This window comes from Microcebus murinus, chromosome 2, assembly GCF_040939455.1.
Source record: "Microcebus murinus isolate Inina chromosome 2, M.murinus_Inina_mat1.0, whole genome shotgun sequence".
Classification (NCBI taxonomy): domain Eukaryota; kingdom Metazoa; phylum Chordata; class Mammalia; order Primates; family Cheirogaleidae; genus Microcebus; species Microcebus murinus.
This window is the reverse complement of record NC_134105.1, coordinates 542,919-569,108: the sequence shown is the minus strand read 5'-3', so window position 1 is coordinate 569,108 and position 26,190 is coordinate 542,919. Positions and strand designations below refer to the sequence as shown.

The window sequence follows — 26,190 nt, the reverse complement described above, 5'->3', positions numbered from 1 at the left end:
CTTCTCAGTCCCTCTCAGTTTCTGTCTTTGTGTCTGTCTCTCCTTCTCATCCTCTGTCTCTCTCTATCTCTCCTTCTCATCCTCTGTCTCTATCTCTCCTTCTCATCCTCTGTCTCTCTCTATCTCTCCTTCTCATCCTCTGTCTCTCCCTCTGTCTCTCTCTGTCTCTCCCCCTCTGTCTCTCTGTTTCTCCCCGCCCCCAACACCTGTGTCTCTTCTCAAATTCTGGGAAAGCAGTGGCCATGCTGTGAGGGGCCCCATGGAGAGGCCCACCAGACAAAGAAAGAAGCCTGGGCCAAGGAGTGGGCTGGGAAGGGACTTCACTGGCCCCCGCCGAGCCGTCAGACAAGGCAGTGCTGGCCGACCACTTGGCGGCAGCCTCAAGAGAGACCCTGAGCCAGAGCCTCCCGCTAAGCCCCTCCTGGGTCCCCGACTCTCAGGAACCCCGAAAGGCGGCTGAGCTGCTGCTCTAAGCTGGTCACTTGGGAGCAGCTGTGGGTAACGACAGCAGCACGCAGCCCCAGCCTGGCCAATCAGAGCCCTTCTTGAGGGTGACAAAGTCACAGGTGCGATGAACTGCCTGGGCTGGAAGCTGGAGGGGGGCATCGGGTCACACCGAGACAGGCCAGGCGAAGGCCCCCGGATCCAGCAGAGAGCCCAGCCCTGCTGGGGGCCACCTGCAGGGCTCCCAGGGACGCTGGCTAATGCAACCCCTTCCCACCCCATTCCGAGCAGGATTCGTGCAGCTGCACCAGCCCTGGGCGCTCACTGGTCTGTGAGTCTCTGCTCTGGACCACGCCTGTCCCCAGGGCCTGTGGTCAGCCACGTGGCCCTGACCCTCTCTAAGGCCAGCGAGAGACACTGCAGACCATGGCCGGTGACCACAGAGACCTGGGGCTCCACCTTCAGAGGGGCTTCTGTGGCAGACAGAAGAAATTAACAGACATCTGGGTCTTCCAGCTGCCACTGCCACGTCGGCCACTTGGCTGCCATGAAACAGCGAGGGAAACTCAAGGGAAACAGCTGCTAGGATATGGGCTCTGCCCTCAGGGCCTCCCAGGTGGGTGCCTGCCATGGCTGATGGGGCAGGTGGGGCTGATGGGGCTGACTGAGTCACCCGCCCCACCTCCCTGCACCCTCCGAATCCCTCGTTCTCCGTGGCATGGGCGCATCCGATGCTGCAGGTCGAGCTCCACTGAAATGACTGCCGCTTAGCAGCTGCTCCGTCCGCTCCCCTGCAGCGGAGAGGGCTCTGTAACGTGAATAATTCACGCTATGCAAACATTTAGCTCTGCAAGCACACTCCGGAGGAAAGCACGCCCCACCTCTCGTGTCCTCACCCTTTACGACAGCCCTTCCAGGACGCGCCCCTGGGGCCCTAACCTGCGAGTGGGGGAGCCTCCGTCCGTCCTGCAGGCCCTCGGGGACGCCCGGCACTCGGCGCCTGGGTCCACAGTGGAGAGCTGTGCCCGGTACGGACCCAGGCACAGGCGCTGGCGGCGGCCCCGGTTCAAAGCCCGGCTCCGGCACATGTTGGCTGTGTGACTTGGGGTGGTTGCTTCAGCCCCTCTGCGCCTTGGTTTCTGGGCCCTATAGAGGGAGGGGCTGTGGTGCCAACTCCTGAAGCCTGTGCCAATGCAATGGGCACAGTGACTGTCCACAGCCTGGATGAGCACAAGAGCCCATGCCGGGTGCCTGCCGTGAGCCGTCAGCTGCGTCCTGGGAGGTGCTCGTGGCCTGGGGCAGGGAGACAAGGCAGCTCCCAATTTTCCAAGGGGCTGAGGGTGCACAGGCTCCCGGGACACCAGGTTATGTGGCCCCTCGGCCCCTCGGCCCCCGGCCCGGTGATCTTCAGGGCACAATGTCAGCTCACACCACCCACACCCAGTCTTTGGCCTCAGCACGCACCTTTATTCTTGGGCTCTGCTGAAAAAGCCTCTTCCTCCCACTGAGGAGACCCCCTCACCTCCCTTGCCTTTTTGGAGGTGACAGGTGGGAGGTTCCGGAACACTGCGTGCTGTCTCGGCACCTCCCTGATGACTGCGGGGCAGACAGAGACGACAGAGTTCAGGACGTGGTGGGCTGGCACCATGGAGGACAGGGCAGGTGAGCTGGGAGGATGGGGACAGGGAGGGGCAGGTAAGATCTGAGGCTGAGGGGCAGAGAGAGATGCGGAATGTTCCAGGCACCCAGAGCAGGCAGAGCTCGCTGGGGCCCAGGATTCGTTCAAGAGGAGTGTGAGGCTGCTCAGCTAACTCAGCTTGGGGCCAAGTCACAAGGCGCCTGGCCGCCCGGCTGAGGGCCAGGAGCCCACGCTGTCCCCACTCAGAAGCCTGCAGGGGCTCCCTCTTGCCCGAGGGGCTCGGTTCGAGACTTCTCAGTGCCCCAGAGACAACGCGGGAGGTCGGTGAGGGCCACGCACAGGCAAAGGCGGCCTGCGCAGGTTCGCTCTCCCGGCAGCCAGAGGATGGCAGAGGCCCGAGGAGCTGCAGGTCTGAAAGCAGCTGGTGTCTCGGGGGCTTTGGCTCTGGGGCAGGCAAGGAGGGGAGCTGCACCCGTCCCCCCACGACTGCTATTGGTTGGGCTCGGGAGCCGAGGCTCAGAGGTGAGATTTCCACCAAAGAGTCCTGTGGAAGTGGAAGGGCTTGGGCCTGCAGTCTGCCCTGACACGTGGGTTCGTAGCGGGGGCTGCTCTGCTGCCACCAGCTCCCGGGGCTGCGGTCCTGCTCCTGTCCACGCCCTGCGGCGTGGGAGCTGTTGGTGCCAGTGTTGCGGCAGTGTGTACAGCTAAGGTTACACCTCCTGACCAGGGAAAGAACCGAGCGGCACACAAAGAGTTGGAGAACAGTCTTTATTCTTCCAGAACAGGCTCAGCACACCTAGCGTTACAGCTCTCTTCCCGTCTTCAGATCTTCTGACCCTTCTGCCCCCCTTCCTTGTTCTCCTCCTGCTTTTATACCCTTGGTAGGGCTCCACAGGAAGGCTGTGGCCGGCGGGATGGACGCCATGGCCTGTGCGTCCCCAGGGGTCAGGCAGGAGCCCGGGATGGACTGGACGTCTGTGTCCCCCCAGGTTCATATGCTGAAACCCTAACCCCCAAGATGGTGGGAGCAGGTGACGGGGCCTTTGGGAGGTGACGAGGTCATGAGGGTGGAACCTCAGGAGCGGGACCCCAGAGAGCTCTCTCACCCACTTTCCACTACGTGAGGACCAACACCCGGGGTGCCGTCTACACCCAGAGAGAGGCTCTCACCGGAGCCCAGCTCACTGGCAGCCTCACCTCCAACTGCCAGCCTCCAGAACCGTGAGGAACAGGTGTCGTTGTTTATGAGCCACCGGCCCACGGTCCTTTGCTGCAGCCGCCCAGGCAGCCAAGACAGCGCTGTGAGCACAGCCGCCCGGAGGAGACCTGGATCCGCCCCCTTCCTGCCTTTCCATCTCAAAACTGCAACCGTCTTCGGGACAGAAGAGAAGAGCCCCTGCCTGGTGCTCAGCCTGGTGCCCGCCCAGTGGGCAGCGTGGCACCTGCTCCCCTTGGGGCACGTGCTTCTGGGCAGCGCTGGGTTCCCCTGGGGCCATGGGGGGCGGGGCAGACTCAGGGCATTGCCTGACTCACGCCGGTCACAGCTGCTCCCGTGCCCCACTGAGCCAGGGCCCTGTGCCCGGTGTCTCCTGAGAACCGCCGGGACCCTCCGGCCCAGGCATGGCACCCTCACCCTCTGGGCTCCTGGCCAAGCCCCTGCCAGGGCCCCTCACTCCCCGCACTCCCCCCCACCCAGAACACCCAGGCCGGCTCCCCCTCCACACCGTGACCTTGTACGACTTAAATGAGCGAATACTCAGCACGCACATAACCGTGCCCGGCACACGGCCACCGCTACGCTGAATCTCACTGAATTTAAGACACCCTGGATGGCAGCGTGCTGCTATTTTATGTACCACTAAGAAAGAAAAAAAGCTGCCAATTAAACTGACACAGTGCTTTCCGGTCACTTATAATTTTTATTTTGTACTTATCGAAGGAGCTCTTCTGGACTTAATTAGACATGGATTTGTATTGGCTATCACTTTGGCGCACACATAAAAGGAAAGATACAAGCAAAATAAATTTGTTAAGGTATTTCTAAAACTTGCACGCATTTAAGTCCGAATCTTGCGATTTCATTTCTGCTCCGGGCCCGTGAGGTCTGTGCCTCCCTCGCTGGTGTGCTCCGAGCCGCCACGAGCACCAGGGCTGCGGCTCAGAATTAAGAGAGCCCAGAAAAGCGAGGAAAGCTGTGGCCCACCAGTTGCAAAGCCAGCCTCCTGCCTTGGCCTCTGCTGAACACCTGATTCTCAACCTCCCGGCCACATCCCCACAACCTGTTGTCTCCTGGGGCCACACATGCGACACTGCTCTTTCCAGAATTTTCTGCCAGCCCCCCCCCCCCCCGCCTCCCCCCTGCAAGCTTTGAGGCTGAGGCTGTCTCGTTCTTCAGGCCCAGGGAGGCAGGAAGACCTCGTCCCTGTGGCTACTTGGTGACCACAGTGAGAGACGCCTTTGATTATAGACACGTCCTAACCCCAGAGGTGGTCAAGCATTAACACTGCACATCCTCAGGAGGCCCAGGCGGGAGGATCCCTTGAGCCTAGGAGTTCAAGGCCAGGTTGGGCAGCATAGCAAGACCCTGTCTCTACTAAAAAACTTTTTTTTTTTTTTTTTTGAGATAGAGTCTCACTCTGTTGCCCGGGCTAGAGTGAGTGCCTAGCTCACAGCAACCTCAAACTCCTGGGCTCAAGCAATCCTGCTGCCTCAGCCTCCCGAATAGCTGGGACTACAGGCATGCGCCACCATGCTCAGCTAATTTTTTCTATATATTTTTAGTTGTCCAGCTAATTTCTTTCTATTTTCAGTAGAGACGGGGTCTCACTCTTGCTCAGGTTGGTTTCAAATTCCTGACCTTAAGCAATCCGCCTGCCTCGGCCTCCCAGAGTGCTAGGATTACAGGCGTGAGCCACCGCGCCCAGCCTAAGAAACAAACATTTTTTAACTTAAAAAACACTATGCATCTTAGAATCAATGAAAGATTCTGCTCGTTTATTCTGTTCCCCAGCCCAGCTCTGCTCTCACCTGCTTCATCCACTGTGGTATTCAAAATGCCTAGAACCTGCTGGAACTTACTGGATCACTGTCTTGTCACATACAAAACCCCCTACCGGCCCCAAACCTTCCCTCTCCCTGCAGTTGCATGAATGTGCCCCACCCCCACCCCAGTCTCCCCTCTCAAGATGACTCCAGACCAATGCAGTCCAGCTCGGCCACTGCCCATACCTCCTGGGTGCCTGGTCTGTGACATGGGGGTGTGACGACAGCAGAGCCCCCTCCCCAGGTTGTGGAAAGAGCTGAGGATTTCAGGCACGTGTGGCCTGGGGCGTGGGGGCGGGAACGCACAGCCCAGACCTGGAGTCACAGCCCCGCCGAGCAAAGGCAGCGCCAAGTGACCCCGACTCCACCAGACCCAGCTCTCAGCAGGTTCCGTCCACCCGTTCATTCCATCCTCCTGCACCCTTCCTTGGTAATGCCAGTGTCAGTGGTGAGCCCACCAGGGAACAGAGAGGTTAAGTGGCTTCACTAAGCGGCTCGGCTGGGAGGCAGAGGCAGGCAGCGCCCACACCACCCAGAGCCACGGCCTCCCCAGGTGGTGACCTCCTCCCGGGCACCACGGTGCCTGTCCCATCCCCCACTTCCCTCCACGCAGAGCAGGTGCTGGGTAGACGCTCCCTTGCCTGGCTCCACATCTCCGTTGTGTGGTGTGGAGGGGGCTGAGGCCTGAACATCCGTGTCCCTCCAAATTCAGGCTGGAACCGTCACCTGCAAGGTGTCAGGTCAGGAGGTGGGCCTCTGCGGGGCAGTGAGACCATGAGGGTGGGGTCCTGGGGAATGGGGTCGGTGCCCTTGCAAAGAAGCCCCTGAGAGCTGCCTGTCCCCTGCCACTGCGTGAGGACACGTGGAGGAGACGTCACCTGGGCACCAGGAGGGCCCTTGGCGGATGCCCCACATGCCGGCGCCTTGATCTCGGACTTCCCGGCCTCCCCAACTGCGAGGAACAGATGCCTGTGGTTTACGACATACCCCCAGCTGGTATGTCGGCACAGCGTGTTCCCGCCCCCACGCCCCAGGCCGCACGTGCCTGGGCTCCTCAGTTCTTCCACAACCTGGGGAGGGGGCTCTGCTGTTGTCACACCCCCCGTCACAGACCAGGCACCCAGAGGTTATGGGCAGAGGCTGAGCTGGACCGCATTGTCTGGAGTCATCTCTAAAGGGGAGGCTGGGGTGGGGGTGGGCACATCCATGCAACCGAGCAGACTAGGACGGGGGACGGGGGTGCCAAACATCGAGGCCGGGCCCGCCGCAGGACGGCACTCGTGCTCGCGCACTGAGCCGGCCGCCGTCAGGAGGCCGAGCAGAGCTCAAGGACGACAGCGGTCTCGGAGGAAGAGACTGAGCCGCTTCCAGAAGGGAACACATCCTGTCGGAAATACCTGTGCAGCCCATGGAGAAGCTGCTTCCCTCGCACCTGTCAGACCAGACACGACACCTGCCTCCCCGCAGGTGACGCGGGGACTCCTCACAGACCCGCCCTCCCCAGCTGGCGCAGGTTTCCTCTGACAGCGGGTCTTCCAAAGGCTCCGGGCTGCGTCTGAACTGAAAGCTTCTTCAAAGACAGAAGGAAACGTGTGCACGGGTCGGGTACACGGGGACTCCCTGTGTGTCGCTCCGTGTCGGCGTGAACCTGGAACTGCCCCGACAGAGCAAGGCTTGTTGATTTAAACAATAATCGTAAAATAGAAACAAAAAAGACTTTCTCCTTCTGCTCACTGTTTTTCCTGTACAGCTGGACCGTGGCCAGACCAAGATCCTGGAGGTCGGGGTCCTCGTGCCCGGCATGGGGACCGCCCGGAGCCTCTGCCAATGCACAGTCCTGGCCCCCCTCGGGAGCCCCAGGGGCAGAGCTGGAGTGGAGCCCGGAGTGTGGATTGCAGGCAAGGGCCCTGCGGGGGGGGGGGGGGGGAGGGGGGTCTCAGGGACCTGGACCCCGTGTGACTTCAAGACTGACAGGTGGGGCCAGGCACGGTGGCTCACGCCTGTAATCCTAGCACTCTGGGAGGCCGAGGCAGGCGGATTGCTCGAGGTCAGGAGTTCGAAACCAGCCTGAGCAAGAGCGAGACCCCGTCTCTACTATAAATAGAAAGAAATTAATTGGCCAAGTAATATATATAGAAAAAATCAGCCGGGCACGGTGGCGCATGCCTGTAGTCCCAGCTACTCGGGAGGCTGAGGCAGGAGGATTGCTTGAGCCCAGGAGTTTGAGGTTGCTGTGAGCTAGGCTGATGCCACGGCACTCACTCTAGCCTGGACAACAAAGCAAGACTCTGTCTCAAAAAAAAAAAAAAAAAAAAACTGACAGGTGGGCTGAAGGGTGAAACCCCAAAAAAAGATACGCTGACATCCTCCCCCCTGGAACCCGTGCACGTGACCTTACTTGGAGAAAGGGTCTTTGCAGAGGTGACCCAGTGAAGGATCTCCAGGTAGATCGCCCCAGATTACCTCAGTCCAACAGCAAGTGTCCTCATGAGACAGAAGAGGACAGAGGGAGGCCGTGTGGGGACACAGGCAGAGATGGGGCGGCGCATCCACAAGCCAAGGACACGGGAGCCGCCAGGAGCTGCAAGGCACAAGGAAGGACCTTCCCCTCGAAGCTTCCAAGGGGCACAGCCTGCAGACACCGGGCTTCAGACTCGGGGCCCGAGAATAAATTCCTATTATTTCGGGGCCCCCAATTTGTGCCCATGTGTGACAGCAGCCCCGGGAAACGCAGGCACCGGCCCTCACGGGAGACGGCCGGTGGCTGGGCACTGGAAGGTCCGCTCTTCGACCTGCTCTGGGGGCGCGGGGTGAGCAAGACGGTCTCCGGGTCCCGCTGAACCCGCAGCGCACACCCATAGGCCACGCCCCGCGGCCACAGAGCACCTCCTCGCCACCAGCCCAAGACTGGGGCCAGCGACGCTGTGTAGGGTGCCCGGCCTGGAGTCGGTGGAGCAGAGCAGGGGCGGGAGGGCGGTGAGCAGACGAGGAGCCCCGCGTGCCCACACGCGAGCGGGCTGCCCGCCTGGCGCACGTTGCCCCCCCGGGAGCTCCGAGGGCCCCAGGAGAGCTTACGGGCCTTGTGAAGACGCACCCACGTGCTTGTAAATCTCCTCTGGGCAAGGGATTTGATTCCTCTAGTGCCGGATGAGGCGTCTGAGCAGACGCTGTCATGGTCCCGATCATCGCTGCCGTGTTGCGCTTGGCACAGCGTGGGCGTGCAGAAAGGGATCTGTTTCCCTGGCTAATAAGGTTTATTTTTGCTCTGGCTCAATAATACATGATCGGTGTCAAAATAAATCACAATCCTTCCATTATAAACCACTCTTCTGCTGTCCTACATGCATGTGGTTGCTGCCACCCGCTTCTCCAAGCCTCCCTGCCTTCCCCGTCTCCCGGGCGGGCACCCTCCCTCCCCGCCGCGGCCGCCCGCCATTCATCCTCTCCGGGGTAGAGCGGAATATAAATCGGGCGCCTCGGGGACCCGCAAAACTCGAGAGCACGTCGCGTTAGGGAATCGGCTCTGTGGCCATAAATTATGTAACGGCTCCAATCCCAAACCAAGCTGGTGTTTCCACGTACGGTGTAAATAAAAACGTTAAATGATTTTTCTAAGTGTTTGATTTTTCATCTGTGGTTTATTTCCTCAGTAAATTTCTGCAAAGGCCCATTTATTCAGCTTTGGAGGAAAATATATTAAGCGGTTATCCAAACTCGGCGGCGACGGTCGGCGCGAAGCCCCGGAGACAGGGAGGGCTCCCAGCTCAGCCTCCTCCGCCGGCGGGCAGCAGGCCGCGGTACCCAGACCTCAGCCTCAGTTTCCCCGCCTATGGAACGGGAAGCGAAGTTGCCATTTCCCAAAGGGCTCCTTTCCAAGTGGAAACCAAGGAAACGGGGCAGCAGGAGGTGCAGCCAGGCCCCTGGCTGTGCTGCTGACATTTACGCGAAGTCGATACATGGGCGGAACAGAGATGCACCCGGGCCAGGGCACCGGGGAGTCATGTGGCTCTACTTAGAACACCCTCTGCAAACACGCTTCTGCGCCAGTCAAAAGAGGAAGCATTTCCTTTTCAAACAACAGTTTTGCTTTATTTTAAGACCCAAAGGGAGCACCTAGCCCAGCAATCCCCTTACCCAACACTTATGGCCTCCGTGAGCCCTGCCCCACCAGGCACCTGGCCAGCCACACAACTGCCGAGTGCCCGCAGAGGGTCCCCAGCCTAGACTCGGCCCAGCGCAACACCACGCGGCGGCTCGCTGCTTGTCCTCAGCCAGCCCTTTGGGGGACAGCTCCGTGCAGCTGTGCCGGGGTGGGGGGCTCTGTGTGAGACTCGTGGGCCAGGTTCCCCTCGGGGAGCAAGGCCGCCACTCCATGCAGTGGCCGGCGTCCTCACCACGGCCCAGCTGCCCGGCACCAACAAAAACACACGTTGGACCCCACCCATGGGGACACCTGCCTCATCCCGCTGGATTCCCAACATCTCCCTGACCCAGCAGGGCCACAGTCCCAACGGGAGACAGGAAGAGAGCCCAGGGGCCAGCTGCTCACCCTGGGAGAGGTGGGACAGGCAGCGATGCCAGGCCCTGGCACACAGCCCAGCGAGGACACACGGCCCAGCCCCCGGAGGGCAGCAGATGCCTCCCTGGTCTGCGTCTTGGGACAGGAAGGAATTCCCAGAGCACGGGACCAGGCGCCCCTCAGTGACACCTCACCCCTCATGCCTCACGGCCCTGTGGCATCTCCTCCCCATGGCGTCTCCTCTGCACCCACTAAAGCGGGGAAAATAATCCAGGCTCCCGAGCCCGGGTCGGGGACGCGTTCCCTCATCTGGGGTCCCTCGGCCCCGCGCCTCCGCAATGTCACGAGACGTTCCCGCAGGGCAACTCGGACCGACACTCAATCCTTTTTGCACAAACCGATTTAAAACTCTGAGCTGACGTGATTTGAGGCCCTAAAGTTACGGCGGCATGTGGTGACGGGTGTGTCCGACGCCCCCCTTATGGAAGAGCCGGAGTGTTCCCTGTCCTTACGGGAGCTGCTTGCTTGGGTCGTCAGCACAGGTTCTACAGGGCCACCCTGCACAGCCCCGAGGAAACAGTGAAGGTAGAAGTGGGGTCTCTCCAGGGGCCGGGGGTGAGGGAGGATGGGGCAGGGACACTGGCCTCCAGCCGTGGCCCTCGGGGTTGGGGAGCCACGCTGGATGGCGTGGATGTGTGTGCAGGTCCTATAGGGAAAATGGATCATTTTAAGTGGTTTTTTGTGTTTTTTTTTTAGTGCCATTGTTTCGCTTTGTTTTGTTGTTTTTAATAAAAAGGCTCACAGAGCTGCTTCCGGCTGTTCTTACAAGGTCTTTTGGCAGCTCGGATACTTGGCCACTTCAGGCCAAACGCACGGGACTGGGAAGCAGGCGCAGGCCCGGCGGCCGCGTGCAGAAAGGTAAGAACCGCTCGGCAACACGAGCGCAGCCACCCGCCCCTGCTTCGGAAGTGGGGACGGAAGGTACAGGCAGAGGCAGAAACTTCCTCCCTCCCCCGTCCCCCTGAGAAGGCTCTAGAACTGCGTTCCCAAATCACACAGCGCCCCGGTCCCCTGACCACGCCACGCGCTGGCCCACGGGCGTCCCCCAGCCCCAGGCTCACAACTATGCCCTGTTGGGTGGCTGCCCCCGACCCATGCCCACCCCAAAAACCAAACGCAAATGCGGCTCCCCTGGCAGTGGGAGCCGAGGGGCCGAGGCCCCAACGCTGGCCGGCCGGGGCGCCTCTTTCTTGTGGAAAGCTCACCCGAAGCCCACTTCCGAGCAAGGAGGTGGGACTCGCTTCGTCAAAAAGGAAGAGAAGAATTCACCACCCGAGCCTCACTGCAAAGTTATGCAGCAAGAAATCTTCCTCCCGAGCGGGGGCTCTGGCCCAAACACGGCAATGACAGAGCAGTTAACGGGTGTGGAGGGCAGGCGGTGTGCCGGCTGCACGCTAGGACTCCACGGTGGCCCTTGCTGCAGATTTGCAAAAACGCACCCCCACTTTCCCATTTCCCAGATGGAGAAACAGAGCCCCAGCAGGCTGTGTGGCCTCCGCAGGTTCGAGTGGTTGCTAGTGACACAGCACAGGCCACCGACACCACAGGCCCAGCCCTTTCTCTACCTGACAAGGTTATCTATCCCATTGCAAAAATAATGTTTTAGACAATTTTAAAAACAGAGATGTAAAAACTGAAGCTCCCGCGCCATTCCACCGTCCAGCAGTGACTGCCCCTGGTGATGGTCACGCCGTGGGAGGCTCTTCTTGCCACAGTTTCTACCGTCTGTTTTCTTTTAAATGGGACTGAATACCGTACATTTTCTCAGTCCGAGTCTTTTTTTTTTTCATGATCCAGTTGATTTTACCTCAGCAGCATTTTCTGCGGTGCCTGTGGTCTCTGCAGTCCCTGTGGTCCCCGTGGCCTTTGTGATCCCCGTGGTCTGTGTGGTCCCCGTGGTCTGTGTGGTCCCCGTGGTCTTTGTGGTCCCCGTGGTCTGTGTGGTCCCCGTGGTCTGTGTGGTCCCCGTGGCCTTTGTGGCCCCCGTGGTCTGTGTGGTCCCCGTGGTCTGTGTGGTCCCCGTGGTCTGTGTGGTCCCCGTGGCCTTTGTGGTCCCCGTGGTCTGTGTGGTCCCAGTGGCCTTTGTGGTCCCCGTGGCCTTTGTGGTCCCCGTGGTTTGTGTGGTCCCCTTGGTCTGTGTGGTCCCCGTGGTCTGTGTGGTCCCCGTGGTCTGTGTGGTCCCCTTGATCTGTGTGGTCCCCGTGGCCTTTGTGGTCCCAGTGGTTTGTGTGGTCCCCTTGGTCTGTGTGGTCCCCATGGTCTGTGTGGTCCCCATGGCTTTTGTGGTCCTTGTGGCCTGTGTGGTCCCTGTGGCCTGTGTGGTCCCTGCAGTCTGTGTGGTCCCTGTGGCCTGTGTGGTCCCTGCAGTCTGTGTGGTCCCTGTGGTCTGTATGGTCCACGTGGTCTCCGTGGTCTCCATGGTCTCTCCTTCCTCCTCCCCACCCATTCCCCTCTTTTGCTGCCCCCGCTTGTTTGGGGAATTACAGGTAGTTTTCTTCCACGTGTCCTCTCCCGCTGGGCTGTTCTAGAGTACCCCAGGAGCCTCTCGCTGAACTCTGAAGCCACGGGAGTCTGAGTTCCTGGGGTCTGGACCGTGTCTGCAGGAGAGGCCTCACGAGACAGCTCCCCACCCCCGGAGCCCGGCAGCGGGGTCCGGTGCCCCCAGAGTGGAGGCAGAGAGGGAAGTCAGGATCGAAACCCAGTAAGAGCAAGAGCAACCTTAAAATGTGCATTTCAAGAATAAGGAGCCCAAGAAGGCAGAGGGAAGCCGAGAGGTGGGGCAGGAGCCCTGCGGGGCTGCCTTCTTCCCACGTCACTCCGACAGCTGCCCCACCTTACTTTCCAGAACGTCCTCGCTGGCGAGTGCAGCCACACCCCAGCCCTGGCCACGTCGGCTCTGTGGGGGCTGCTCTCACAAGGCACCGCGGCCTGCGTGGCCTCAACCCAGGACCTGATCCCCTCACGGTCCTGCAGGCGGGAGCCCCAGAGCAAGTGCTGGTGGGGCTGGCTTCTCCCCTGGCCTGCAGACGCCACCTTCTCTGTGTCCTCACGTTGTCACCCTCTAGGTGCTTCTGTGACCCAACCTCTTCTCCTGAGGACAGGAGTCCTAGTGGACTAGGGCCTGCCCGTGACCTCGTGCTGACTTAATTACTTCTGAAAAGACCCCGTCCCCTCTACAAATGCAGTCCACTCTGGAGGCTGGATTTCAATGCATGAGCTGATGAACTGGGAGGGAGGCCCTGCTGACATTCTGTGTGCAAACGCACACACACTCTCTTCCCTGGCTGTCACAACTGAAAACGTCTCCAAACACTGCCAGATGTCTCCTGGGAGTGGGGGACAGAATCGCCCCCTCCCCTGAGAACCACCGGCAAGACCCTAAAGGAAAGGCCTGTGCGGGGAGTTGTGGCTGCCCCCACCCCAGGGTACTCGGGACTGGCGAGGGTTTGGCCGGTGACTAGCTGCCCCATGGGGAAACCAAGTCGGTGGTTTCAACAGAGCAGGGAGCACGGCGGGTCCCAGGCCCCTGAAGTCTGCTGAGCTGTTATCTCACCGGGACGGAGTCCCGGCTGCAGGCTCTGGTGTTCCCGAAGCCCCTGGGCTGTGCGCTGCCGTGGCCGGGCCCTTTTCTTTCGGAAGAAGCACATGCCAGGCGCGCCCTGGCCGGGTCACCGCGGAACACTTAAACCTGCTAAGAGCCCCGCCGGTCCCTGAGCTCACCGCGTGCGGCACAGGAAGGCTTTTCAGACAGACCTCGGCATCCTCCCCGAAATTCCATGAAGCAGGTGAAACTGTTTTTGCAGATTAAGAAACTGAGCTCCGGGAGCTGAGCACTAGGAATGGGGCAACCACTGGGCACCCCAGACGGTGGCCGGGGCAGCTCCCGCAGGAGAGAAGCAGGCGAGTCAGACAGCCAGGCCCCGTGCACACGGCAGGAGCTCAGCCAGAGTCTGGCACCCACCATGGCCCACCTGGGGCTCACCCGCCCCTCCTCAAGTCGCAGGCCGGAAGGACATGCATCCAGCCCGTCCTGGTCACCTCCTGAGGGCCCAGAGACGGGCGGCCACTTGCCCAAGGTCACACCAGGAGCTTGCACCTGATCCAGGACCGGAGCCCGGACTCCTGGCTCTCGGCCCAGCTCCCCGGCATGGCCACTGCCCTGGTGCGTGTCAAGCTCCGAGGGGGCGCCGGCCAGCTGGGACAGGCACGGGGCCCGCCCAGCCACTGGGAAAGGACTGCCCAGGAAGGACCTCGGGAGAAGAGCTCGGCACGCCCCGCCCAGCAAAGAGCACCCCACGCACTACGGGAGACCCCAACTCTCCCGAGAGCGGCGTGTCCGCCGCCCGGCCGCCCCCGACGACGGGGCTCAGGTCCCTCCTGGTAAAGACCCCTCGCCTCTCCCCACCGCTCTGCCGGGACGGGAGGGGGAGGGGAAATTGGAATCTGAGCCTGGATTCCGGGAGGAAGGTAATGAAAGTGCCCCAGGTGGAGGAGAATCAAGAAAAATGACGCGAGCGGCTGGTTAAGATAAATGTTATTGGAGAAGCAGGAGGGAGACGCTCTTGGGGACGTCCACGCCGGGAGAGATGACAGATTCCGCTGCTGTGATAAAAGATCCATTTTTCCTTATTTGCAGTTACCGGACTGCAAAAGCCAAGGACAGAGCTGGGCAGACAGGGTCCCCTAACAGATACATGTGGCCACACGCGCTGAAGGTCGACCGCTCAGCCGTGGCTGGGCGTGTAAACGCGCACGGGCCCCTGGCCAGAGCTGCAGCGGGGATGTCATTCACGCTGTCTCCGTCCTGCCCCTGCTGAGCTGTCTGCAGGGAATGTTCCAGCAGGGTCTCGGCTTGTCCGCCCGTGTCAGTGACCCCCAAGCCTGTTAGAAGGGAGCGTCCAGGCTCTGTGACCCCAAAATCCTTCCTCCTACAGCTCTGCCCTGGATACCTGGGGACGGAGTCTGAGGGAGGAGGCTTTTGTGCGACCCCCCGCAGTGGGGGCCAGTTTTCATTCTCAGTCTCTGCTCTCTGCACACACTCACCCATGTGCGCTCGCCCCCTCGGCCTGAACGCAGATCCCCCCGACTCGGGGTCTCCAGCCTCGCTCTCCCCTGGCCTCAGACCTGCTCCTCCCGCAGAGCACCCGGCAGCCCCACGGGGTGCCCACGCGTGTCTCACACTGTGCACAGCCAGGCCCAAACGCCCCGGCACTGCTGAGACACACTCCCCGCCTTGGCCAGTGTCGCCTCCACCTTCCCAGCTCCCAAACACTAAATCAGACCAGGACAGCCCCCTGCTCAGAACGCTCGGCCGGCTGCATGGCTCACACGCATCAGAGCCAAAGTCTTCGGATCCCCAGGACACTGCAGCACACAGGCCCTGCTGCACCTCCTGCGTCCCTGCGCCACTCCACGCCAGCCCTCTGGCCTCCCTGCAGCTCCCTGCACCTGGCCCGGTTCCTGCCTCGGGGCCCTCACAGGGGCTGGGACTCTGCCCAGAGCGTCCCCGAGTCTGCAGGGCTCCCCCTCGTCCTCCCTCAGGTCTCAAAAAACCATCTTCTTCCCGGGCAGGCCTCCCTGGCCGGGGGTTTAAACTGCAGCTCTCTCCTCGTCCTGCTGTCCTCTCTCCCTGCCTTCCCCACGGTACCCGCCCGCAAACAGAAACGCACGTTTTACTCTTTTAAGAAAACTACTGTTTTCCTCCAAGGTAGTGCCAGTTCCAGCAGGGCGGACTCCTCTATCTTGCCAACCGTTGCGTCCCAGACACGGGTGCCCGGCGCCTGGCAGGGCTCCGCGCCTTGTCGAGTGGATGATTACCCTGTACGAACAGTCGGCTCCAAGCACAGCGGCATCCAGCCGCTCCAGGCGGCCCCTCCCCAGGTGCCGCAGGTCCCCAGCTATAACTGGTGCTTGCCCTGCTGTGTCTCCTCCCTTCCTGGAGCAGCCCGGGACACTCCAAAGGCCTCCGGCTCTGAGCCCAGGGCGGATCAGGCAGGGTCTGTCAGCTCCCGACAAGGACGCCAGACCTTAGAGGAGTGGTGTACAAGCGCCCCTGCCCTAGGGGAGTGTTTGCGTGTGTCTGTGCACATGCATGCATGTGCATGCGTGTGACTGTGTGTGCATGTGTGTGATTGTGTGTATACACCTGTGCCCTATGTGTGTGCATGTGGGTCCCGTGTGTCCATGTGTATCCCTCATATGTGTGGGTCCTGTGTTGTGTGCCTATGGGTCCTTGCATGTGCATGTGTGTCCCGTGTGTGCATATGTGTTCTGTGCATGTGCATACATTCCTGTGGGGGCGTCCATGTGTGCATGTGGGTCGATGTGTGCCCTGTGCATGTGTACATATGTCCTGTGTGTGCATGTGTCCTGTGTATGTTCTGTGTGTGCATGTATCTTGTGCATATCCCGTGTGTGCACGTGTGTCCCATATGTACACGTGCACATGTGAGCGTGTACATGTGGGGTGTTGAGAGGCAGCTTGCTCCCCACTCGTTCCCAACTTCCTGCTCCTCTCATGGTCCTGAGGGGAGAAGGGACCCAGGTGATCCTGCTCACACACCTGGAAGGCACCTGCCCATGTGAGGAGACCAAGCAGCGCCACCCACTGCCCACTCCAGCTCCACCGTGCACCTGCTCCGGCCCCGCCCTGCACCCAGTTCTTTACTCAAGACCCTCTCTGAAGACAAGCGTCGGCTGCCGTCTCAGCTGGAGAGCCCCTCCCCACCCTTCTGCACCCCTGCCCGGTGGCTCGCTACCTACCAGGCCAGACCCCCCCACCCCTGCACCCCCCCCCTCCTTGGACAGAAGCAGCGACGGGGCCTGGCAGCTTCCAGGCAGTAAAGCTCAGCTTGCTCTGAGTTTTTGTCCTTGCTGTAACTCATTCAACCTCTAGCTGACCTCGGGACTGAATTAGCAGGTATTGTCTGCCTTATTCGAGCACAACGGAAAGGGGTGATCGGGCACCCCTGGGTGTCCAGTGTTATGGGTTGCTCCAGAATCACTCCCCCAGCCCCAGACCCCATGGGGGTGTGGTCCCAGAACATGTGGGGAATCCCAGATGCCCAGACAGCACCGCATGCAGGAGCCCTGAGCTGGGACGGAGGACACGTTGTGCGCAGAGGGGCTCGTCTACACGTGCAGAAGAGGTGAGAACTTACCTTTGGTTGAGTCCTTGGCAGGGTGGCAGAGCTGTCACCTATGTGTACTCTGACCCAAAACAAGCGGCCCAAACCCCAGATCTGCCACTTCCCTTGGTATGACCTTGGGCAAGTTACGTCACCTCTGTGCCTCAACGTCCCAATCTGCAACACGAGGTGACAGCGACGGTCACCTGCCTTACACGTTATTTCGAGGAGCAAATGAGCTAAAACCCGGCACACAGAAGCACTTGCACCTATGATTCTAGAAACTCAGGAAGAGACAGGTCAGGGCTTGGATCAGATCCCAAGCAACCAAGTTCTCCAGCCAGCTTGGGGCCCCAGGTCTGGCGTGCTCCGTCCTTCAGAGCTGCCCACCCGCGCTTTCCACCCAGACCTCTGCAGAGTACCGAGCCGCGAGGAAGCAGCGGCTGCTCAGAGCCGGCTCTCGTTTGATCTTTATTTAAAGGAGGGTTAGAAAATCCTGCAGAAGCGCACAGCCTGAAGTGAGGCTACTTACTGGAAGGGTGGAATTTTTAAGCAGACAGATCAAAGAGGGAGGTAGCGCCTGGCACCTTCGACACCTGCAGCCGTCCTCCCAATTGCTCCCAAACCCGAGTGCTCCCCCGGAGATGGAACCGTGGGGCTCCGTTTGCACCCACGAACCAGAAAATGGAAAGAGCTGTCATTCACCCTGCCCTTGGATGAGCCCCACACAGGTGTGCCACCTCATCAGTCCCACGACAACCGCTCTGAGATGAAAAATATCGTGCCTTGCAAGAAACGCAGAAGCCGGCTCAGAGAGACTATCGTTTGCTCAAGGTCACACCGCTGGACGAGTGGGTGGTCCCAGCACACTCTCCTCCCACTACCTCCCCACCCCCAGCAGAGATAGCCTTGGGCCCTGAGCACTCGGGAAATTCAGACAGTTTGGGAATTATTAACACCCACATCCTCGAATCTTTCGGCCCTCGTTTTTCCCCACTGCTGTCCCGGGGGCTCTGAAGTGCAGGAGCCACCCCAGCCGCCCCTACGTTTGGTGAGGGGCTCACGAGGTCGCCCCACAGGCCCTGCTCGCTAACGTCCCCTCTGCCTTCTTGGTCCTCACACCAGGCTCGTCCGGGCCCCTCCGTCCCTCTGCAATGGGCCTCTGCAGTCAGCAAGGTCAGACGGCCACACGCAGCCCTGGGCAAGTCCTCCCCGGCCCTCATTCACGGAGGGTGGACATCGTGTCTCCCTCGTGGCTGGCGAGACCCATGACTCAGGGCGATGCAAGCAGAAGAGAAAACCAGGACGGGCTTTCAGAAGTGGAGAAAAAGTGACGCCCTTCCCAGGTGACTGTGTCAGCCGTCCCACAGCGCGGGAGGGACTTTATTTCTGATGCAATGGCTGTGACGTCAGTCTCCAGGAGCCCAAACTGAGGAAAACGGGGCAGGTGCTATTTGCCCCCAGCTGGGGATCGCCGTGTCCTGGCCTGACACCCCTGGGGTTCCCTCTGCAGGAGCATCATGACCCGACTGAAATACAAAAGCAGGCGATGTGATGTTTCCTCCACGCGCAGTACAACACCCAGCTGGCCGCTTCTCCTGCACAAACAGGGCCTGACAAGCAAGTCACAAACAGATGCGCAGCTGGTGTGCGGCCCTCTCTGCTCCCCGGGTGCGGAGCTGGGTGCCCCATGAATGCAAATGCGTAGGAGTTTAGGGGGGTGGGGTCAAGCGCCAGGACCACAGGTAACGGAAATGGGGTTTGTGAAACAAATGCCTGCTATGTGGTGGGCAAGGTTTCAGGCGGTTGGGATGTTCCGGCATTTCAGAAGCATTCTGGGCCCAGACCTGCCTGTGGGGTATGGAGATGCTGGGGTGTCCCAGACCTTAGCCCACCTGACGATCCCCCACCTGGAGCACACTCCAGGCCCGTTTGGGGGGTACTCAGAGCGTTCTTTGAAGCGATGGAGGCTGCTCTGCCCTTGCACTGACGCAGCCCAGAGGTGAGGGGAAGAAAACACTCCTAGAGGCGACCTGAGAACACAGGGGATGGGGTGGATGGAGAAAAGGCCCAACCCCATCCCCTGCAGGGGTGCAGCAAAGAGAGCATCACACACGGTGCACACAGAGGCCCCACAGATCCGAAGCATAGCTGAACACGGCCGTCGTCATCTCAGCAGCAAACCCTTGCTCTGAAATTCCCCCCTGCCCTATTCCTCTCCCACAGTCCCTGCTTCTGCCCCCGGGATCCCCTCCGCACGAAGTAGCAGAACCCCAAGACCGTGTCTCAGGCTCCTCTGGAGAATCCAAACCAGCCTGGGAGGGAGCCTCAGGTTGGAGCCCTGCAACTGGGCGGCCCCTGGCAAGACAGCAGCAAAGACCCCATGATGGGTCCCACGTGACGCCCATCCCACCTAGGTGACATCACTGAAGCTAGCGTGCTAGGCATGACAACGGCCCCTCTGCAGCAGCATCTCGACCACCAAGCCCTGCGCCGACAGCGTGCCGGCTGAGCTGCAGGCGTCCGGGGAGTGCCAGTGCCTGTGGTCCCCAGCACACGCAGCCAGGAAGCCGCGGCCGTCACGAGAGTGGGCACCTGCTGGGCTTCGCTGGCCGTCTTACAGTTGGCGAAAGGGGGCGACAAGCGCTGACACAGCCCAGCGTCAGCTCAGGGCATGCTGTCACAGCCAGAGCGCCTCACGCAGCATTTACAGGGGCAGCTGTGCAGCCGGCGGGCAGCGGAGCTGCAGGTCGGGCCTGTGATCCGGTCTCAGCGCAGGGAACTGTCAGAGACTCACGCGCAGCCCTGCCTGCGCTCTGAGCCCAGAGTCGGGGAGCCTGAGTCCGCGGTGGAGACACGAGTGGATGCTCCCGAGAGCCTTGGACATTGTCGTCCGCTGACCCCCCAAGCTGCACGGGGAAGGATCCTTCCCCCGCGCTAGAGGAAAGAAAGCCCCTCACAACTGGCGCCTATGGCAAGGTGAGACTCCATCCAAGGAAGCCCTTAACGTGAGGCTTCTTCATTCCCGGGTGCCCCCCCTGCTCGCCCCCCAACCAGCCCAGTGCCCGTCCCCAGCACAGCACATGCGGGTGCACAGAGCACAGTCAGGACACGGATCCAGGCCCGGTTTCCACCCTGCTGCAGGTAGAGCTTCCCACCCGTACCGCTTGGTCTGGTCTGAACAGGCAGAGGAAGGAGCCTGGACAGTGGGCGTCGGGGGGTGGGGGGGGGGAAGAGCTGCTGGGTGTCAGTTAGCGCCTCTTGGCCCAGTGGCAGCAGTGACTCTGTCACCCTCAAAGTTCGACAAACACCTGAGTCTTGTGCTTTTCCTTAGAGCGTCTCACTGGCACCACCCTGAAGACTGAGCCGTCGCGGGCGGGCTGTAGCGGCACCCGCAGCCAGCCTGGTCCCAGCACTGCCCTGGTGGACAGCTCCCCGCACCGCACAGGCCCGGCTTCTCGCCTGTGCTGGCTCGACTCCCTGCTCTTGCGCACCAGGGAGCCGCAGGGCGTCCCCACACTCGGGGACAGCCCTGAGGAGTGAAGATAGGGGGTTGGTGATAAATCCACCTCCCTGCCTCCTTCAGAGAGCGATTATTCCAGAGGGCATCCTACCGAGGCCTCAGAAAGCCTCCAGCGGAGCTAAGATCCGGCCGCCCGCAGAAGGGACTAGCTCGACGACAATCACTTGTCCCTGCCTTCCTGTCCCGCCACCGCCGATGCTCCCTCCTGCTTCCTGGGAATCTACTCGCAACTCATCTCCCCACACTGAAGTCCTTGCCTCCAGCTCTGCAGGTGGGAAACCCAACGAGACATCAGGGGACGTTTCTCTTTGTCTGCGGTCCAGGGGCCACTCACACGGTGCAAGGTCCAGTCCGGGGCAGAAGACAGGACAGCAGGAGCCCACGGGCAGGACCCCACCCTCTGGTGGTGCCTGACACGGATATGTAAACAAACCCCCGAAAAGTTGCCACTAATGTCGGGATTTATTTGCTATGGTGCCCAGCCTTCCCGTAGCCTACCTGACACATCTGCATACGTGACCCCACGCAGCTCGCAGCCAGGGGGTGGAAGCCGCCCTGTGCCTCCCTGCTGCTCCTCTCGGGTGCTCCGGGAGCCAGCCCACTCCACCTGGGCACCCGTCCTGTTCTGAGCTGGCCCCAGGTGACTGAGGCCGACTCTTCTCTTGAGCCTGGAACGAGACTAGCGGCCTTGTGGGACCCAGAGGTGGAGGCTCAAGACGAGGGGAAGGCCCAACGAAGCCTCAGCGTCACCCAGAGATGCCGTCCTGTGGACCCATGTCACAGAGAGCGTCTCCCCTGGAGTAGCTTGGGGCCCTATCGGAAGAGCCCCTTCCAGCGGGGCGAGCTGTGACTCTGTGACTCCCAGCGCCGAGCCAGGGCTGAGAGACACCGTCAGGCGCCCTCCAAAGTGCCTGTCCTCTGCGGTCCCGGGCTGCTCCCTGGCAGGTCCCTGACATGAGCGCCTCTGCATTTCTGAGAACTCCCAGGCACACGCATTCATCCTCCTGGTCTTCTCAATCCCCTGTGGGGAGGGAGTTCTAATCCCTGGGAAGGGCCTCGGTCCGAATGTGCCACCCCGAGACATGCCAATGGGCGCCAGGGTTATTTTGAGCTAAAGACAATTAAGAAACAACAAACACAGGAGGAGCTCCCTGCCTTCCCCTTTCTGCATAAACAGGGCGTTAATTTGCATTTTGTAAGGTGATTTACATTTGCAAAGGAAATTTCCATTTTTAAGAGTGCCCTCCTCTCCCTTAAGACTCCAGAAACAAGTCTTAATCACCTGAGAAGACCTGAGTCTTCATAACAAACCTTACTAAGCAATTTTTACGGACCACACGTTTCCTAGTCACTTTCCCCCCAGAAGCTCAAACCCCCTTTTCCTTTGTCTAACTCCTCTCCACGCTTTATCACGCTTTGTTAAAATGAGAGATTAAGCCTCCAGATCTAATCATCTCTTTGAGTTTCCACTTCTTGTCTGTGATGCTCCCATGCGCATGCATGATAAACCTTTTCTCATGTTAATCTGCCTTTTGTCAGTTTAATTTGCAGGCCCCAGTCACAAACCTAAGAGTGTAGAGCAAAAGCTTTTTTTTCTCCCCTATAGCTGCTTTGCAAAGCAAGGCTTGGAAAAGGTAGGTGATGAGGCCCAGGCTAGACAGTGAGTACATGGCAGAGGTGGATTTCAAACTCTTACCCCAGAAATCTGTGTTTTTAGCCACCTTAGTCTGACCAGGCACCCTTGCTGCTCTGAACTACAGCAACAGATTAATTAGCCCTTACCTATAAGCTATCTCATGCTCAACACTTCAGTTTCCTAAGAGTCTGCCTCCAAAACCCAAGTATGAGTTCTTTGGGGGGAGGAACCAGGACCGTGTCTTCTGAATCCCCCGATGTTCCGTGTAGGGAGCAGACCCTGCTGGCAGCATCCTACAAGGTAGACCCCCCCCCAAGAGTCCAGCTTCCCTCCCGCCACCTGCCGCCCCCCATTGACTGTGTGCTGTTGTCACGGGGCTGCCCTCTGACATGGCTTCCCAAAGTCCGGGACATGTGCTAACGCTGTACCCAGGGAGATTTAGGTGGTCCCCGCTAAACATTTTCATTTCAAAAGCTGAAGATGTATTTGAGCATGTCCTAGAAACAGCACGCAACCAGCACATCAATCCTGCGATTGCACAGACGTTACTTAGGACAAGGCTAAATTAAAAAAAAAATAAGAAGAAGACCTTTTCGTCTGACATCTTAACAAGGCTGTGGTAGCTGCAGCGCTTCTCCAAGCTTCGCAATGCCGCCCAGGGATGACGAGAAGAAGAAAGATGCCGGAAAGTCGGCCAAGAAAGACAAAGACCCAGTGAACAAATCTGGGGGCAAGGCCCAAAAGAAGAAGTGGTCCAAAGGCAAAGTTCGGGACAAGCTCAACAACTTAGTCTTGTCTGACAAAGCTACACATGACGAACTCTGTAAGGAAGTTCCCAACTACAAGCTTATAGCCCCAGCTGTGGTCTCGGAGAGCCTGGAGATTCGCGGTTCCCTGGCCAGGGCAGCCCTTCAGGCGCTCCTTACTAAAGGACTTACCAAGCTGGTGTCAAAGCACAGAGCTCACATAATTGACACCAGAAACACCAAGGGCGGAGACGCCCCAGCTGCTGATGAAGATGTGTGAACAGCTCAAACCAACTGTGTATTTGGAAAAATAAAACTTTATTACATTGAAAAATTTTTTTAAAAAAAGGAAGGTGTAGGAGCTGGTAGGTGTTGGCTTAAAGATAAGTACCACGTGAACAGTGGGGACGTGGAAGTGGCAGAAATCATGCAGGTGGAACCCAGATGACAGAGCTGGGAGACCCGGTTCCCAGGCAGACTTAGGCGTCAGCACTCAGCGTCCTTCATCAACGCACAAGTCCCCCGCCCACCCGGAGCCAGGCTGCCCTGACCCTTCCCGCATTTGCGAACGAACCCGCTGCAGTCCTCAGCCAAGAGAGCACAGAATAAAAGACGAGTGTGCACAGGAGAAAGCACAAGAGTGTGAACAGCGCTGACAGCCGGCAGCGCCTGTCCGGACCGGGCACCCGGCAGCTGCCGGCCTGCTGAAACCCGGCTGTCCCCAGGGCCGCTGCTCCAGCAGGACCTCGGCGCCGGGCTCTGCTCGGCACTAGCCAGGGCCTGGGCCAGGCCCCTCGCCTGGCATGTGGCACAGCCGCGTGAGGGCCGCAGGCAGACAGCAGATCCACAGCCACGAGCCCAGGACTTGGGTCCACAACACGCGGCAATCCTCGCCTTGTCGGGGTTTGCTGGTCTTATTTTTCCGTCGGTTTCAGCAGTGGCAGACTTGTGCCGTCTTCATTCCGGGTCACCCAGCCTGAGCCGGGGGTGGACGTAGGCAGGACAGGGGTGAGACAGTTGGAGGGGTTTCCGGAGCCAGGCCCGACACAGCCAGGGCCAGCCCAGGGCAGTGCTGGGGGCTCGCCCTGCAGGGTGAGTAGCTCAGAGGCAATGCCGGCCGTGGGGGCCTCAGCCTGGGCTCCTGCCCTCCCCTCCTCGAGGAGAGGGGCGTGAGGGGTCTCTCGCCCTGCCGGGCGATGCCTGTGTGGGGATCTGGCCAGGGCTTGCGTTCCGCCTTGCACACAGGAGCCCCCCCTGCTGCAGCCCGCTTGCTCTACCCACCCCGCCTGACCCCCGCTGTGCAAACTCGCCCCCGCGGGCGCCCCGGCTGCCCATAGCTTGCGGGGGCCCTGGAGCCGCCCCGCTTTCCTCGCCCAACTGCCGCCTGGAAACAGGAGACGCTAGCGACAGGCGGAGAGGAGAGCTAGACCCCCGCACCTCGCCGGCCACACCCCGCCCTCCCACCTGCCAAGGAGTGAGAAGGCCTCGTTCCATCCGGCGCCACACTGGACAGAACCGGCCACGCGACCCAGACCCGGGCTCACGGACGGGCGGGTCAGGGCCCAGCGCTGGGGTGGGGGGCTTCCGCGGCTCCCCTCGCCCCAGGACCCTGGAAACATCGTCCCTGCTCGATGTTCAGGCATCAAACCTCACCTCAAACCTTCAAGGTGGGCACTATTGTCACCTCATTTCTCAGACAAGGAAACTGAGGCTGAGGAGTTAAACTCCTGACCCAAGATCAGCCTGTTAGTGAACACAGGCCGGAGCTGAACGCAGGCACGTGGCTGCCCAACGCTTGAGGAAATGGCACAAGATCCGAGACCCGTCAGTAGAGTCCCAAGTATGGCCGGGTGCTTGGCAATGCTGGTCCCCTGGTCCCCTGATGCTTCTATTTTAAATGCACTCTTTGAGTCACTGGGTTGCTGTCCTTCCAATCTGCCTGGGACATCGCCTCCTGCTGTGAACTCAAGGGCCAATCTGGGGGTGCCCATGTGGGGCTTGATCCTGGGGACGTCCTGGGATGCCCAGAGCCAAGTTCCCAGCCCTGCATGGGACGGGGAGAGGATGGTGGCCACACCTGGGCCAGGGCCACTGGGGGGAGGTCACAACATGAGGAGGGGCTTGCTGTCATCCTGCCCGTGAGACCCAGAGCTCCACGAAGGCAGGAGCCACATCTGCTGTGAGCATCTCCAGACACCGGCACCCAGGATGGTGAGCAGAGAGGTGACCCCTAAACACAGTGAATGAACAAGCAAACGATGAGTGACGGCTCCCCATGCTCACCCTGGGATGGCTGAGCTGTGTCCCCTGAGAAAGATACGCTGGAGACACAACCCCAGTCCCTCGACGTGCCCCTGTTGGGAAATCGGCCGATGCAGCTGTAATTAGTTCAGATGAGGTCATGCTGGAGGATGGTCCCTACTGCAAATGACGGGGGTCCTTACAATAACGTGGCCACGTGACAAGAGATGCACAGGGAAACGTGGCCATGTGACATCAGACGCACAGGGAAATATGGCCACGTGACAACAGAGACAACAGGAAGATGGGGCCACGTGATAGATGCACAGGGAAACGTGGCCATGTGACATCAGACGCATAGGGAAATATGGCCACGTGACAACAGAGACACACAGGGAGATGTGGCCACGTGACAGATGCACAGGGAAACGTGGCCAGGTGACATCAGACGCACAGGGAAATATGGCCACGTGACAACAGAGACACACAGGGAGATGTAGCCACGTGACAGAGGCACAGGGAAACGTGGCCTGGTGACATCAGACGCACAGGGAAACGTGGCCAGGTGACATCAGACGCACAGGGAAATATGGCCACGTGACAACAGAGACACACAGGGAGATGTGGCCACGTGACAGATGCACAGGGAAACGTGGCCAGGTGACATCAGACGCACAGGGAAATATGGCCACGTGACAACAGAGACACACAGGGAGATGTAGCCACGTGACAGAGGCACAGGGAAACGTGGCCTGGTGACATCAGACGCACAGGGAAACGTGGCCATGTGACATCAGACGCACAGGGAAATATGGCCACGTGACAACAGAGACAACAGGGAGATGGGGCCACATGATAGATGCACAGGGAAACGTGGCCACGTGACATCAGACGCACAGGGAAATATGGCCACGTGACAACAGAGACACACAGGGAGATGTGGCCACGTGACAGATGCACAGGGAAATGTGGCCAGGTGACATCAGACGCACAGGGAAATATGGCCACGTGACAACAGAGACACACAGGGAGAGGTAGCCACGTGACAGAGGCACAGGGAAACGTGGCCTGGTGACATCAGACGCACAGGGAAACGTGGCCAGGTGACATCAGACGCACAGGGAAATATGGCCACGTGACAACAGAGACACACAGGGAGATGTGGCCACGTGACAGATGCACAGGGAAACGTGGCCAGGTGACATCAGACGCA

General features: G+C 60.0%; 1 pseudogene; it reads left to right on the top strand.

The window, feature by feature from the left end:
* The first annotated feature begins 22,630 nt into the window (after positions 1-22,630).
* On the top strand, positions 22,631-23,016 carry LOC105885970 (small ribosomal subunit protein eS25 pseudogene; annotated as a pseudogene).
* The last annotated feature ends 3,174 nt before the right edge of the window (positions 23,017-26,190 follow it).